This window comes from Mirounga leonina, unplaced genomic scaffold (genome assembly GCF_011800145.1).
Source record: "Mirounga leonina isolate KUSES-001 unplaced genomic scaffold, KU_Mleo_1.0 Mir_493, whole genome shotgun sequence".
Classification (NCBI taxonomy): domain Eukaryota; kingdom Metazoa; phylum Chordata; class Mammalia; order Carnivora; family Phocidae; genus Mirounga; species Mirounga leonina.
In genome coordinates, this window is record NW_023270780.1 from 1,613,636 (window position 1) to 1,630,672 (window position 17,037).

At 41.2% G+C, this 17,037-nt stretch overlaps 1 protein-coding gene and 1 pseudogene across 1 annotated transcript in view; one reads left to right on the forward strand and one right to left on the reverse strand.

Moving 5' to 3' along the window:
• OTUD7B (OTU deubiquitinase 7B) overlaps nt 1-16,816 on the reverse strand; it is a 56,365-nt gene extending 39,549 nt beyond the window's left edge. Inside the window, 1 exon segment of the mRNA XM_034989908.1 lies at nt 16,598-16,816. The gene's annotated coding sequence lies outside the window, so the exon portion shown is untranslated.
• Nucleotides 2,217-2,326, forward strand: LOC118000404 (annotated as a pseudogene).
• Nucleotides 16,817-17,037: the final 221 nt, after the last annotated feature.

A 17,037-nucleotide genomic window follows, 5' to 3' on the forward strand; every position in this document is an offset into this window, starting at 1 on the left:
CCGTCTGCTTGTGCTCTCTCTGTCAAATAAATAAAATCTTTAAAAAAAAAAAAAGAAATCTTCAATACCCCAATCCCTTTTCCAAATGCTTTACCCACAGTTAAATGATCAATAAATATTCTTCTAAAGATAAATATTCTTCTAATTATGAGAAAGCTGCCCTAGAAAGACAAACTGACAACACTCCCCATTCAAGTACCTTTAAAGATTTAACTAATATTTACTGTGTACCAATCAAGTACCAAGCACTGGGTTAGACACATCCACATAAATCATCTTATTAACCTTATGTGTCATGCACAGATATGACTAAATCCCAATCCTTAATTGACATGGGTCCCTAAAACCAACTAGTTCTAACACTAACTACCTTGATTCCACCTAATTAATCCCTAGAACTCAACTGGAACTCAGCTTCTCAGTCTCACAGACCTAAACAGCATTACCTAGGGCTTCCTACTAGGTAATGCTTACCACAAAACCTGTGTGCCTATTTTTAAGCTGCTAACTCCAGAACAAACACCGTTCTCTGAAATATGGCACACGGTGATAATGGACATAACTGAAAACAAGTAACTCTCTTGGATCTCACTAGCTAAAGAATAAACCTAGAATACTAACAAAACTGAATTTTTTTTAAAGATTTTATTTATTTGAGAGAGTGAAAGCGAGAGAGATCAGAGGGAGAGAGAGAAGCAGACTCGCCGCTGAGCAAGAGCCCTGCATGGGGCTCGATCCCAGAACCGAGATCATAACCTGAGCCAAAGGCAGAAGGCAGACGCGTAACTAACTGAGCCACCCAGGCGCCCCACAAAACTGAATTTCAGCTGGGCAGAAGACACTGGATTTTATTTTATTTTTTAAGATTTTATTTATTTAAGAGAGAGAACGGGTGAGAGAGAACATGAGCAGGGGGAGGAGCAAAGGGAGAGGGAGAAGCAGACACCCACTGAGCAGGGAGCCCAACACAGGGCTTGATCCTGGGACTCCAGGATCATGACCTGAGCCAAAGGCAGACACTTAACTAACTGAGCCACTCAGGCACCCCAGACATTGGATTTTAAGGCTTCCCAACCTCAAGACTATTTTCTAGTCTTCCAAATACAGAAAGCCTTCTCTATTTGAATGAACTACAGAAGGCAAGTTTGACCCAAGAGTCCCCACTCACATACTCATCAGAGAGAACTGAGGGAAAAGGAAAAAATATTCCAACTGGTATGACCACATTACAATGTTAACAACACATTACTCACCATCACGCTACAAGAAAGCACTTTCAAGTGGGCAAGGAACGTTCAGGAAGCCAAGGAAACAAACAAAACTCTCCCAGTCCTCAAAACACAAACATATCCACATGCCAAAGCAGGTCACACTGTCCAGTTTATACCCAGGTATGAGTGAGTGGAGAGGGAATGGGGAGATGGGAGGGGAAGAGAGGAAAAGCATTATTGGGCAGGTGTGCTTGTCAGCACCAACAGACTTCTTTCTTAGATTCAGGGAGAACCTTTTTTTTTTTTTAATTATGTAAAGATCCCTTGATTTTTTTTTTTTTTTTTTTAAGATTTTACAGAGGGAGAGAGAGCACGCATGCGCATGCTCACACACGAGCGGTGAAAAGGAGCAGAGGGAGAAGCAGACTCCAGACTCCCTGCTGAGCAAGGAATCCCAGGACCCTGAGATCATGACCTGAGCCAGAGGCAGACGCTGACTTAACCAACTGAGCCACTTAGGCACCCCACGGAGAACCTTCTTAAACAAAGCAATACTGGGAGTAGCACCTAGCTTTATAACTTGATTTATTTAAGTAATCACAAAGAATATGCAATATATATCAATGGCAGTGTGTTACAGTGGTTGCATACATTCCCTTTGAAATCCACCAGATCTATATGTAAATCCTAGCTCTGTCACTTTCTTGCTGTGTGACCTTGGGCAAGTTATTTAACTTCTCTGTGCCTTATCAGGGACCTCATCTGATAGTCACTGTGGTATCCTCAGCACCTTCAACAGTACCTAAATATCTTGGCTGAATTGACAAATATTTTTATTAACAGTAATAAATATTTTAGATGAATTAATCTGTAAATAGGTATAAGAATACCTACCTATCTTATTGAACAGTTCTGAGTATTAAGTGAGGTGATATATAAAGTACTTAGTATAACTCATGGTAGGTCTCACCATTAAATAGTAAAGTTTTCTTCACTTCCCAGCCAGGTCAGAAGTTGTAACAGACAGTGTGCCATAGCTGCAAACAGTAGCCTCCTTGGTAGTGTATGCAGCCTGTTGATTGTATGGGTTGCCCTAAGGGACCTTGGAGACAGCTCTTTCCAGTGGACACTGAGGTCTGACTTCATGCTATCTCCAATCTAGGCTGTAGACAGGTATGCGGGGTGCCTTTGGAAAGCCCCAGGGCACAGTAGCCAGGGTCCACATTGGCCAAGTCATCATGTCCATCCGTACCAAGCTGCAGAACAAGGAGCATGTGATTGAGGCCCTACGCAGGGCCAAGTTCAAGTTCCCTGGCCGCCAGAAGATCCACATCTCCAAGAAGTGGGGCTTTACTAAGTTTAATGCGGATGAATTTGAAGACATGGTGGCTGAAAAGCGGCTTATCCCAGATGGCTGTGGGGTCAAATACATCCCTAATCGTGGCCCCTTGGACAAATGGAGGGCTCTGCACTCATGAGAACCTCGGCACTGCCCCCTCCCGACTCATGCCCACCAATAAAACCTACTTCCTGTCTGAAAAAAAAAAAAGAAGTTGTAACAGAAGAGTCATGGCAAAGATTAAAATTGGGTAAGAACTGTAGAAGCCAAGCACTGGAAAATGTTTACTACTAGGGCCCTAGTCATAAAATCTAGGAATATTTCATCTTGGCAGATGAAATTAAATAACAGACCCGTGTAGTAGGTACATAATAAATGCTAGTTGATCCAGATAATGCTATTGTGAGTCTTCAGGTATCTGTCATTACCAGATAAAAGCTTGGCAGAATAGGAAACAGAAAAGAAAAGCAAAGGAAAGAAAAATAGAAGGGAAAAGAAGTGAGACCAAGTCACATCTTAAATATACCAGACTACAAATTTAAAACCAAATACAAAGGATTTTTTAGAAGGCTATTTAATTCTCTAAAAACTTCCCATTAGCGAAAACACTCTATTGATTCACAGTATTTACTGACCTTTTTAGGTAATAAGATCTGTGTAAGTAAATTGTTCTTAACTGCTGACAGGGTAAATAAGCTAGAAAGATCTGGGTCCAAAACTTTCCTCCTCCCTTTACTCCAAAAAGACTGATGGGGCCTTTGAGGCTACCTCACCTACAGCCCGTAACCACAACAACCTATCTACATGCAGAGGGAAAGATACTGCATCTTCAAAATTGGGAGTCAGAGAGTATATGCAATTAAATCCAAAATCGGAAGGAATCTTTCTCCTCGACTATGAAAAACTGAAAGTCAGAAGATAGCTCTAGGGAACGCGGGTCACTGTTGCATTATGAGCCCAACAGTATACACATTTAGTGTCTGAAGATAAGGAAAACCTATGAGAACTGAAAGGGCTTGTGGGTAAACCTCATCATAATGTGGTCTGCAACTTCCCATTTCACTTCCCAGGCATCTCCTCTGTGTTTTTAACCACTTGACCCACCTCCTCTTAAGCAATAGGATATAATAGATCACTGGCCAACAGTCAAAAGAATGGGCTCTACACCAAGTTCTGCAAACTTAAACCAGTCACTTAAACTATGTATTCAGTATTAACTAAGAATGTTGGGCTAGACTCAGTGCTCTTCAAAGGCTTCCACCAAAGTATCCCTTTGGAGAGCAGATGCATTAGAAACCAGCCAAACCCAGCCCTGCTACTGCTACAATCCAGATGGAGAGCACGTGCACTATTATCTACCCTTCCTATAAACGCAGTTACCAAATTCTATTTACTTTTCTTCAAATCACTGGAATCTCTTTTCTCTCTCTATTACCATCACCCCTGTAGAGACTCCTCTCCCCAGGATTATTATAACTGGGGAAAGGAGTCTGGTCTCTCTTCTTCCACTTTACACTGCATAGCTGAAATCCATTTTCCTAAAATACTCATTTACACATAAAATTCTGTGCTTGGGGATTTTTCACTGTAAGTATAAATTCCTCTGCCTGAGATTTAAGGCCCTCTCCAATTTACCTAACTCTCCAACTTTTATTAATCTTGTTGCTTGTCTACTTGCTCTACCCTCAAAACAAGGCAGGCTTAGTTCACTGTTCTCATGCCTCAAATGCCTTCTGAATGCTCACTGTTCTCATGCCTTGCCCTCTAAACTTACCCAGTCTTCTCTCTCCTCTAAGGTCTAGATTAGCCTAAGTATAAAATTTTCCCCTACCCACTCTCTCTAAACTTCCATATAATTCCTGGGGCACCTGGCAGGCTCAGTTGGTAGACCATGCGACCCTTGATCTCAGGGTCATGAGTTCAAGCCCCACGTCGGGAATAGAGCTTACTTTCATTAAAAAAAAAAAAAAAAAAAAAAATCTATGTAATTCTGTACAACTGTACTCCTCATTTGACACTTAGTATCCATGGCTTCGTATTATCTTTTTATGCAAATAATTCAGTCTTCACAATAATTAAGTTCTTCATGACTTTAACTCTTTATTTACTGAAGCCTAACTTTTCAGAGAGCAAATATTCAATAAAATGTTTGCTGTTGAGAGTAACTACTATCTTGGACAAGTCAAATTTTCTGGGCCTCATTTTCCTTACCTAGAAAATGATGACAATGTGTAAATTTCCCTTCAGTTCTAAAACACTGTATGATGATATACATACTATGTAGTTGTATTTCTTTCTCACATTTCTTTTTTTCTATATATGTATTTATGTATATGAAACTATTTCCCATTTAACACAGAATGTAAATTCCCAAGGGGCCAATTCTCCTACTACTTGTTTAGTTTATTTGCTGGGTAACACTTCCTTAGCATCTCCTTAGAGCATGTTGTCCAAATTCTGGTACACAGCAGGTATTCAGTAGAAAGGAATTTATAGTCTCAAGCTGGCAGCAAACATCAAGAGAAATTTGTGTAGATGATTTTTTTATCCTAATTTCCATAATGAACTAGCATATTACAAAAAACTTCAAAGATGATGTGAGAGAGAAGGAATTTAATGTTGTTAAAATGAGAGGTCACCTTGTGCCAAATAGCTAGGAATTTATTTTAGGCAACCAAAGAAACCAGGATGCAGCAGATATTAAGTCTAACTTTCGAATTCTATTTTCAGAATTCTGAGGAGTTTGGGAAGTCTCTATCCCTAGTCATCAAAAATGGACCAAGCTTTCTTCATGTCAGATAATTTTGTCCTTAGTACTGATGGAAAATTTTAGAAAATGAACACTCGGCCAGGTGAGCTCTTGTTCAAAGAAGACGAAAGCAAATACTCACAAAGGAATTCATAAGAGCAGGTAAGTTTTTAAAATAGATAAGAACTTGCTGTCTAAAATATTTTTGTTAGCAGCATGATATTTTCCCATTGTCTTTCTCAGTTCTTCACATGAGACTTCCTTCACATAAAGACCAAGACTTACTAGTACTAAAGGCTCAGAGTTATTAATGATTCAAAAGACAATAGTAGACCAACTCATTTAAAATGACCCTGACTTTTCAAAGAACTATTTTAGAACACAAAACTGGTATTTTCAAAGCTGAATTCTATATATGATGTTTTCCAAGCAGGTATGTGGCCTGGATACAAGTCGGATATAGTTAAGGTACCAGGGTTATAAAGACTTCTAAGCCAGGTTTTGAAGGATGAGAGGAAACAGAACCTCTTTAAATTTTTATACTTATCCCCATTCTTCCATTCCTGTTCCCCAATCCTATTCCACAATATCTGCTAACTCCCACTATCTTTGTTTTTTTGCTCTCCACTCCCGCCGCCCCCCCCCCACCACCACCACCACTCATCACACCCAGGGCTCCCTTAACCTAAGAACTGTTGGAGAACCATGAAGTAAGAGTCTGGTGCCAGGAGCTAGGGCTCATATCCTCATTCCTGTTAAGTCTCCAAAGAAAATCAAAGGCCACAGGTAATTTTCTCTTCCATGGTTTTCCCTACCACCAGATCTCCCTTATCAAGACTTAGAGAGGAGATATGGGGGTGGCAGGAAGTGCAGGGTGGCGGGTCATTTACTCAAAGAAACTGTATGCTCCTTAAAGCCAACTCAATCAATTGTATGTAGCTAATGACAGCAGAAGTTTTCATCATAGGCTGATTTCCCACAGTGTACTCTGGCCTACAATCCTTATACATTCCCCGACAACCATCCCCAATATATAATAAATATGTGCTGAGAGATACAAACATTTTATTAAAAACCTTGAGCTTAAGATAACTACAAAAGAAAACTGGTTCCAAATTAAAGTTCAGAAATGCATTTTAGAATTATAAATGGATTTGGGATTATCCACTTCAAAAAGGTCATGATAATGATCTACAGAATGCCAAGAGAAAATCAAGACTGGACGTATAAGGTTTAACCATACAAAACTGCCAATATTTGACTGCTTTTACCTACAAAATTGCAATTTCATATAGTTCCACTTAATATTTAATTTCTACTTGGCAGGAGAGGGAAGAGCTTCTGTGACGCCAGAATGATGTTATATTGGGACTCTACCTTCTAGAATTAAAAGCTTCAAAATATTCTGCTGAGATACAATCTGGTTTCAATAAAAAAGGCAAGTGTTAAAAGTATACGTACATACATACATACGAATGTACAAATATGTATATTAGGCTTTCTTCTTTAGGGGCCAAAGAATTCCTGGTTCTCAGCAGTGTTTATGAAGTGAACAGAGAGGCTGCTTTTTCTCAATGCCGGTATCTCATCTCCAGTGAGGGTGTCAAGACCTTGATGACAACAGCAGAATCTGATAGCTAGTGAAATGAGTCTGGCCACAGGAGCACACTGTCTCACCAAGGCCATCACAATCAGTTCCCAGGAGTTTCCTCACTGGATGCTATCACCGATCAATTCCCATTTCATTTCTCAGGGAATGTTTGCTCATCTCCTGCAGGAAGTTAGTCTTGACTACTCTTGCCAGTTATGTGCATTTTATTTAATTTTCATTGCTGAGGTTTCTTTATAAGCTCTATTTTCATGGGGCCACTATCATGCTCATAATTAAACTAACAGGTCATCAATGCAAAGGATTTTTACTTTTTAATTCATTAATTAACCATTTAGTCACTATGCCTACCATGTATAAGTTACTGTGGCAAGCCCCAGGAGAGACACGAAGATAAAAGAAACTTCTCTGCTGTCAAGGAGCTCATAGTGTAGTAGAAATGGCATGCCAAGGGCACAAATAAACAAAACTACAAAAATATACAACTACGACCAGACAAGTATGAATAAAATGATAGGAGAATTCAGAAGTGGGAAAGATCATATCCTATTGGAGGTAAAAAAGAATCAGGAAAGTTTTTGTGGAAAATATGGCTTAAACTGGGACTTTAACAGGTAGGATATTTTTTAACAGGACAAGTGAAAAGGGCAATAGAGGTAAGAGGCTTAAAAATTAGATGATTAAGTGAATTAGATCTACATGTAGACACATCTGAAAAACAATGTTGAGGAAAAAATTGCAAAAGGATACATACAGTACAATTCTATTTATGTAAGATTTCCAAAACTATACGTTGTTTGTGTGTATATAATATGTATAAAACATGAAACTGAATGATAGATAGCAAATCAGGCCAGTAGTCATTTCCCAAGAGGAAAGGGGAAAGGATGCGTAGGACTTTGCTGTATCTAACATTATATCTTAAACAGAATAAGAGATCTAAGACAAATATGACAAAATGTTAACATCCATTAAATTTGGGTTACGGACTTAAAAATGTCTTGGATTTTTTTGCCCTGGACTTTTCTAAATATTCAAAGTATCTCATTATTCAAAATTTTAAGATTAAGAAAGGGCCAGGTGACTGGAAAAACAGTGGAATCACTAACCCAAAAATAATAGTCAGGAACTAGATAGTTTCCCTAAACTTTCAGGGAACACTTGGTTAGTTCAGCTCTCAACTGAACAGGATTCTTCATATCCCTCAGAGCGTGCACAGAAGGCACTCAGGAACAGGGTGGGGTGAAGGCTGACAGATAAGGACAAGAAGCAAGTTTTTACTGCCATCTTAAATCAGATATCCGAGGGGAGTGACGACCACGATCCCACACAACATAAATGCCAGTGTAACCAAGTCATCTCCCCCTCAAAAAAGCCAAGGAAACTTCCAGTTACATAGGAATTCAGATAAAGACTCACTGTGAGTAGTTATGCTATGCCTCCTCTCTCCCCCACTCTCCCCCAAACACTCACAAACAAAAACAAAATGTACCCTTGCCCACTTGACAAAGAATTAAAAATTGGCAATTCTGCTAAAGTGGACAGTTTCCAAACCAAGGCCCGTCTCTGGAGAAGACGTGGACAGAACCCAGAGAAAAGAGTAAAGAAATCACAACTCAGTTAAGTTTTGAGGAAGACTTATCAATGGAAGGTACCCATCCTTCCACATCCCCTTGTGTCCCAACTTTCCCCAGGGGAGTCTAAGAACCTCTTAAGATATCCTCCTATCCTGTCCTGTTCTTCTCCAGCAAAATGGCTAAAACACAAAACCCAAACTCTCAGTTAGCACTTTAAACCCAAACAATTTCCCTTCACAAAAACCCAATGAAGGGGCACCTGCCTGGCTCAGTCAGTAGAGCATGCAACTCTTGATCTAGATGTCATGAGTTCAAGCCCCACGTTGGGCCTAGAGCTTGCTTTAAAAAAATTTAAAAAAAAAAATTATAAAAACCCAGTAAAATTAAAAACACAGGAAAGGAAGCTTTAGAATACAAGTGTAATGATAAATCTGGTCTTTTTAGATAAATATCCTTTTTGTGGGTAACCAATTTATCCAAGCCTATTTCTTCTACCAAAGTTTCATTGGCACAATTTAAAATTAAGTTTAAAAGAAAAGAACTTGAAGGGAATTTAGCAAGAGAGATAATTACATCTGCACACTCAGTAAAACAAACACCTTGACATTCTTCTACAACTGCATCATTACCTCGATGAATAATCCTAACATCCTATTCACTCCACTCCAGGGCACCCAACTGCCTCAGGTCAGAAGTCCCTATTCCCTGAGGTACTCTCAGGGCAGATCTTCCTCAGTCAGACCTGGGAAAATGCCACTGTTCACTTCGGACTGGTAAAAAACGACAATGGGAGGGAATGTCTTCTAGCACAATGCAGTGTGGCAGAATGTAACAAACACTGGAATGGGACTTGAGAGAATCAGAGAGGTGAAATGACATTTATTAACCTCCAACCACATTATAGCCACTGGAGATTGAATTCCAGACGAAGCTATCACAAAACTACTTCTGTGATCCTGAGTAAATCTCAGGTATGCCCTTTGAAAATGAATGGGAGACTAAGAAACAGTCCCTGTAGTTCTCTGATTCCATGAGTCTACAAACACGATCACTTAATAAGAAATGCGTTACCGTTAAGCATAATAAAGGTATTTTAAAAGCCTTTTGCTCTGTTCTTCTCCAATGTAACCCCCCTACACCACTGACAAAATAATCTTTCTACAACGTGAAATTTACATCCCCCCCCCCCATGCTTAAAAACCCTGAAATGCTCATCATACTGCAGCACAAACTAAAGCTGTGCATGATCAGCCTTACCTACTTCTCCAGCCTCATCCCTGCCCTCCAACCCTGTCCTTCAGCCACAATCATTACTTAAAAGTTACCTGAAGAAGTCGGGCTGTTTCGTTCCTTTAAGCTTTTGTTCATGTTGTTTTCTCAGCCTGGAGTGTACTTCTCCCTATCTTCCGTAGGGTACACCCTTAACTCATCTTTCAAGACTCATCTCAAATGTCATCTCCTCTGGGAGGCACTTTCCAACCTCTGCATGCCCAAGGCAGAACTGACCTTTAGGCCCCTACTATCCCCCCTACATTCTTCTATGGCAACAATTACCACACTTCATGACATCTATATATTTATGCATCTGTCTCCTCCCCCTGGACCCGTAACTCCTTGCAGGTAGAAACCTTGTCTGACTCATCTGTTTCCTCAGTGCCTAAAACAGTGCTTACAAGGTAAGAGACATTCAAGGGATGTTTGCTGGCATTGGGAGGAAAGGAACAGAAAACAAGAAAGGATAAGGAAGAAGTCAATTAAGATGGCCCAAAGAGTACAGAATAGTGTTTATCACTACCACTATCTCCAGCCTTTTGCTCTTTCCCTAAACTCTAATCTTCAGAGAGCTTAGTCATTCCCTTGGCTACAGCTACCACATCCATGCTGATGAACCACAAAACCACACTTCCAAAAGTATTAACCTCTGCCTCTAACTCTCTACCAGCTTCAGGTTCATCTCTGACAAATGGATCAGCTTTCTCTTGGGCATTTCATTCCCACTTCATATCCAATACCTCTCAAACTGAACTCATCAAATTCCTCTAAAAAATGAGGAAACCTTCCTAACTTCCTTATCTCAGTGTCTCAGAAACCCAAGCTTACAATGTCATAGTCATACTTGATGGATCACTCTCCTTCATCTGCTACATCCAGTCCTCACTGACTTTAGTTTTTCCTTCAAAATCTTTTTTCCCCCTCTTTCTCTCCTTATCCCACCCACCCCCCAACAACTCTAGCTCAGGTCTCATCACCTCATACACCCCAGGAGCCAATCCCCCTTCCCTCCCGGCCCACCTGTTTCCTACTATCATATATTACTATCCTCCTCAAAAATTCACAGTGGTTCACTATTTTCTATCATTTAAAATCTCAACTTATAAGCCTGCCTCTTAAGACCCCTCTAAAACATAGCTCCAAACCAACCAAACCACCTCTTCCGCTACTATTCACTGCTACTCAGGTCAGTCTCATCACTGCCCCAAGAACACCCAAGCCTGGTCCAGGCTTTTGCTTGATCACTCTCAGCTCCAAAATGAAATGATTTTGTTGTTGTTGCTATTTGCTTCATCTTCACCCCTTGTACCTGATACAATTTTATTTTTTTCAGATCTGGAATAAGTTACAATTCCTTTGTGATAGCATTCATAACTACCTGAGTGCTTTTCTCCCCAAATACATATGGTATGAAGTCTATACTATGCAATCAATAATATAATTTCTCATTTTCTTTGTTTTATTTGCCTGGCATAATAGAGGTTCAATGGGTATTCACTCCTTCCCATACTCCTTACTCCCAACTAGACAGTAAACTTTTCAACTCAAAATCATCATTTTTCCTAGTCCTCCACAGTACCTAGCATAAAACTGAACTCAAAGCAGGTCACCAAAAATAATATAGTAATTTTTCCTATCCAAAACTATTTCTTAGAGAAATAAAAAGATAAGACATAATCCTAAAAAACACAGTTGAAAATTACCCTGAACTAAACTGTATAAATTAAGATTCCTGACTTCCACCTCTGATTTCCACTCAAAAATACTACAGTCTCCTGACTCAAGAGGTAAATAATAATCCTGTGCTCATGACATCATAAACACATAGTTTGGTAATGACTGTGAGAAGGTAGGGGGTAGGCAGGGATGAAGGAAAACAAGTCAACTGAAAGAACAAGGTTGGAAGAACAAGCATGTGATCCTTTGTTTATTAAATGTGAACACTGCTCCCCATTCCTTTTTTTTTTTTTTTAACTGGCCATATTTTCAAACAACTTTAGTTCAGGAGGAAAAAAACCTGACAGTTTTTTAGCAGAGCTACTATCTGGAAGAGCCTCTACAAAGCCCAAGTCCTCTGAAAAAGCCACCTTCATCTTCAACAATGCAACATAACACAATAGGATTCCTCCAGATATTGTGAGTAAAGACTCATTCTAACTACAACATAGGCATCATCTATAAATCACTTAGGCATAAGGCAAACAGCCCAAGTGGCCACATTGGACCTGTACAGATTTTGAAAAGAAATTGGTCTTCATTAACATCCTCATATAATCCAGTCTTAATTATCCATAAATGGATTATCCAATTTACAGGATTTCTGAGGCATAATCTTAAACCAAGTTTGACTGTTCTTCACCAACAGTATACCCTCCTCACCACCAGGTAATATAGGCTTAGAAATGCAAATTCATTTCAACATCAGTACGATCCTCAAAACATTAAAATAAATCTGGCTTAAAAAAATGATGCATTTTCAAACCAAGAAATTTTAATACTAAATTCTGAATTACTTATACTACTATACCCTACAATACCAGAGATAACTGAAAGGTAAATGCACTTAAAACATGATACTGTCCTTACCATTAAGTTCTTGAGGATAATCCAGCCACAGCCCACAGGCTATGTGAGACAGACACAAACAGAGCTCAGCATAGTGAGTAAGGTGAGTAAGGTGTGTGAATACAAAAACTTCTACAAGGAATCCTATGTCTCCTGGGTGATCCCTTTAGGCCAAGATGGTCCAGAAGAGAAACCAAAGAGTTACAGTATACCGGTGCCTGCCTGACTCCTTGCCCCTGAGTTCCTGGACCAGAAGGCTCAATACTTCTCATTAAATCCATCCTTTGTTCAAGGATCTACAATGACTCTATTGACCCTTCCATCAACACCCAACAGAGTCTGGCCTCTGAGTCCCCTCCACCCTCTTGCCTGTTCTACCCATGACTTGACCACCCACATTCTCTCCAGTCCCTCTCATTTATTCCCCCAACAAACACAACTTAGTCATTCATACCATCACTGCACACTGTACATTCCATACTTTCTGCCTGAAGATGTTATATTTTCTTTTACTCTTAACACAGAATAGCTATTTCATTTACTTGAATGCTCACACATATTTTATAGATAAGGATGGACAAGTAAATTGTCCAAATCACATAGTCGAGACTTAACCAAGTTCTACCTAACTCCATTGGCCATGCCTCTTTATGACTCTAATCCACAGCCTCCAAGTCCATTTCAAATTTTGCTGATTCAGAAGTCTTCCCTAATTAATTTCACAGACTCTGTTACTTCCCAAGTTTCCTAGCCTTTACATATTCCATTTGTAGCCCACTGAACTTGGTTTTGTTTATATGCTGTGTCCTAATGTTAAAGCTTATAACAGTGTGCCTTCCCATTTATATACACCACCTTCCACAACCCTACCCCTGTCCCAAGAGCAAGGACACTTGTTTTTATATCTTTTCTATCTTTCCAAAGCCTGTCACTGGAGCTTGGAGACAGCTTCATCGGCAAGAGTGTTCCATCATTATTCAGCAAGGATTCCTTACTTTAAAAAAAACAAAAAAACAGAAACAGGGGCGCCTGGGTAGCTCAGTCAGTTGACCATCTGACTCTTGGTTTCAGCTCGGGTCATGATATCAGGGTTGTGAGATCGAGCCCCGCATCAGGCTCTGTGCTCAGCGTGGAGTCAGCTTGAGATTCTCTCTCCCTCTCCCCCTGCCACTCCCACTCATGCTCACACTCTCTCTCTCAAATAAATACGTGAATCTTAAAAAAAAAAAAAGACAAGAAAACTGGATTCTATCATATTAAAAAATCAACTGAATTTAGGCATTCATAAAACTGCCCTGCATCCATATTCCAGTTATACAGATTTTAATTATCTGAATTTATCAGGGGCTGTTGAGAAGATTTCACAGCTCCTAAGTTTCCACAGGGAAGACACTGCTGAAGCCACACTTCAAAGCACTGTCTCAGGATCTTCCCTTAATGGGATGAATGTCTGGGGTCAAAGAGGAGGTACTCCTTACAAGGAGCCTCACAAGGATCTGCCAGGATCCTAGCATGCTTAAGCATCCTTGAGAAGCTCGAAAACTTTACAACTGGCCCTCAGTGCCCCCATAACAATCTGAAATTTTATTTTTAATACTGTTACTCCATCATGATTTACTTGGTCACATATATTGAATCTCAAACCCCAAACAACCCCTTCTGAGAAATAGGAATAGTGCTAGACTATTAGGCTGCCGTAGGCTTATTCTTACTTATTCAACTGCTTCAATTCCCACCCCATCAGGCACCAAATAATGAATGTAGGGGAAGGTGATAGAAATAAATACATTTTCTGCCTGGAAGCTCTTTTCTTTTCTTATACTCCTAACAAAGAATAACTACTTCATTTGCTTGGATGCTCATACATATTTTATAAATAAGGATGGAGAAGTAAATTGTCCAAGGTCACATAGTAAATGCCATAATCAAGATTTGAACCAAGTTCTATTTAACTCCATAGCTCATGCCTCTTTATGACTCTAATCCACAGCCTCCAATTTTGCTGATTCTGAAATCTTCCTTAATTTATCTCATTGATATAAATAGAATTTCCCAGACATCACTAATATTGGCATCAACCGACACACAAATTAAAACAATTATTAATAGTCAACAGACTCTGGGAAGGCGTTTCTGATTTTTAAAAATTTGGTTTTACCCTCCAAATTAAATCTTTTTTCAACAGCGGTCCCCAGAAGTAGGAGATTAAGGAAGTAAAGCTTCAGGAATATTTCCAAGTTGTTGGTGACCTAACTCCACCAAGTCCAACTAACAATTACCATTCATTACTGTTCAGCCTGCCTTATACAAGTCAGCAGACAGCCATTTCCCTGGCAAAGGTTTACATTTTTTTTTCCACAAAGGAGTCTCTGGCATTAAATGAAAGGGATAAGTCAAGTCAGGCAAAAACAAAAAATTAGTAACAGTTTGGAAATTATCTTCCTTCCATCTTTCCTTCCTGTTTGGATGCTTAATGCCCAAAGTGGATTTCTGTTCAATTCTAAATTATTCATGTTAATGGATAATCGTCAGCAGAAAGGTGCTGATAATCCAAAATGGAAAAAAAGTGGAAAAATAATCTATTTCAGTTTTGGAAGATCTTTTCAGCATATTTACCTTCTCAATTATTCCTAGCATGAGCTAACACTTGTATTCATTTGCGATCACTAAGTACATAGTAACTGGCCACTTACTCAGGGAGGTGCTCTGCGGCATGCGGGGTAGCTAGTGGAAATTAGAACAAGACTGGTATTCACACTCCAGATGAGCAACATCAATTTCATTTATTTTACAGTGCTGTTCAGCCTTCAAAATATCAATAGACTAGCACAGCAGGTTGGCTCCCAAACTTTAAAAGAACTGTTCAGAAGAACAATGAGGACAAAGAGTATAATTGTTTGCCTATAATGTATTCATTTGTAAATCATGCACAGCAAATGGTTAATTAGAAGTCTGAGTGTCCCTAGTCACCCAGCATAAGTTCCTGCTGTCTTCTCCACCCCAACAGGAATGCAGTCTCGTTCACTAGGAAAGAAATTTTCTAAATGTTTTTCAAAAATCTGGGATTTGCTATCTATCTTTTTGGACTAGCCTTACCACTACCTCTTCTTGTCCTTTTCTACCTTAGAAATAGATTCTGAAAGACAAAGGGATCCAACCTCCTCAAGGACCTCCTAAATATACAGTATGACAAGCCAAAGACTGAAAAATTACCAGCTTCTGGTTGTTCTCAAAAACATTTTACACAGTTATAAAAATATGAGAAAAAAAAAAAAGTCAAAGTCCTGCTAATTCTTGCTTTTGCATTTATGAAAAGGAACCCCCCTGAAAAGTGTGGGGGAGACTCTTTTACATAAAATTTCACCAGTCCACTTCTTTCAACTTAATTTCTGTATCTGTATTGTGCCCAGAGGAACCGCCTAGGTTAGACAGACTACCTAGACGAGAGGGAGGGAGTGGGGGAGGGAGACGGAAAAAGACTCAGGGAGACTCAGGGAGACTCAGAGAGACTCAGAGCTCTGGTCCCTGTGAGCCGACAAGCTAAAAATACGCCGGCCCAGTAAACAAATCCCATTCCATCCCGACCGGAGCCACACCGTTAACCTAGTAATTATGAGAAGAGGAGTGAGATCACGCAGACCCCGGCTTACTCATCAGCAGCTTCTAAAGTTTCCATCGGCTCATGGCAACTTTTCTTTTTTCTAAAGTTCATAAGCCTGCCCTAGAATCAATCTCCCTCTCTCTCACACACATACACACACACACACTTTTTCGCTCCCTTCCTCCATTACTGGGCGCACCTCAGTTTGGCTACCTATAGGGGAGAACAAGCTTGTTTTCTTTTCGTTGTACTTTTATACTGAGACTTTACAATGAACTTTATCCCACTATGGGGGTAGGACGGGCGGGGGGTAGCCTGCACTCTGAACCGCCTTAAAACTCCACCACCCCTCCCCGAAAGTCTCGCTGACAAGGGGGGGACCGTCCAAACTGCCCAGCACAGCTCAGGAAGGGAGGCCGGGAACGGGGGTGGGGAGGGGGGTCTAGGAACGCGGGACGCAGGTGAAAGGGAGGAGTAACGGGGAAAAGGTCGGGGCGAAGCAAGGCACAGTCGGGGCGTGGAGGGGGTGCCGGGAGGCAGTGGCTCTGGGAGAAATATAATCAGAAAGGAGAAGGGGGACAGTGGAGATCAGAGGGTCAGAGTTTGGGAGTCTGAAGAGGCGGGAGGGACGGGAGCAGACGGGGGGAGGGTGACAGGGCAGGGGGCTCCGTTACCCTCGCGGCTCCCGGGGCAAGGCCCTAGGCCGGGGCGGAGCGCGGGGCCCGGCCGCCTCTCCTCATTCCTCGGCTGTGACCCCGGGGTCCGGCTGGCCCCTCCCCCGACGACGATGGAGGCGGAGGCGGTGGCGGAGACTGCGACCGCGGCTGTTGCTCCGCACAGGATCAGGAGCTGGAGCCAGACGGCACTGATCACGACTGGCCTCCCCCAGTGGCTTTTTGCCTGCTCCACACCCCGTCGCCACTCCGACTCAGGCGGCTGGTTCAGGATCGGTGGCTTTCGGCCGTCCGGCCGGAAACTAGCGCCAGTTTCCGGCCGGAGCGGGTTGGTGGTGACACCTAAGCCTCCCCCCCCCCCCCCGGCCCCCTCCTGCCGGCCCCGCCCCGCCCCGCCCCGCCCCGCCCCGTAGCAGCCCCGCCTTTAGCGCCGCTCCCCT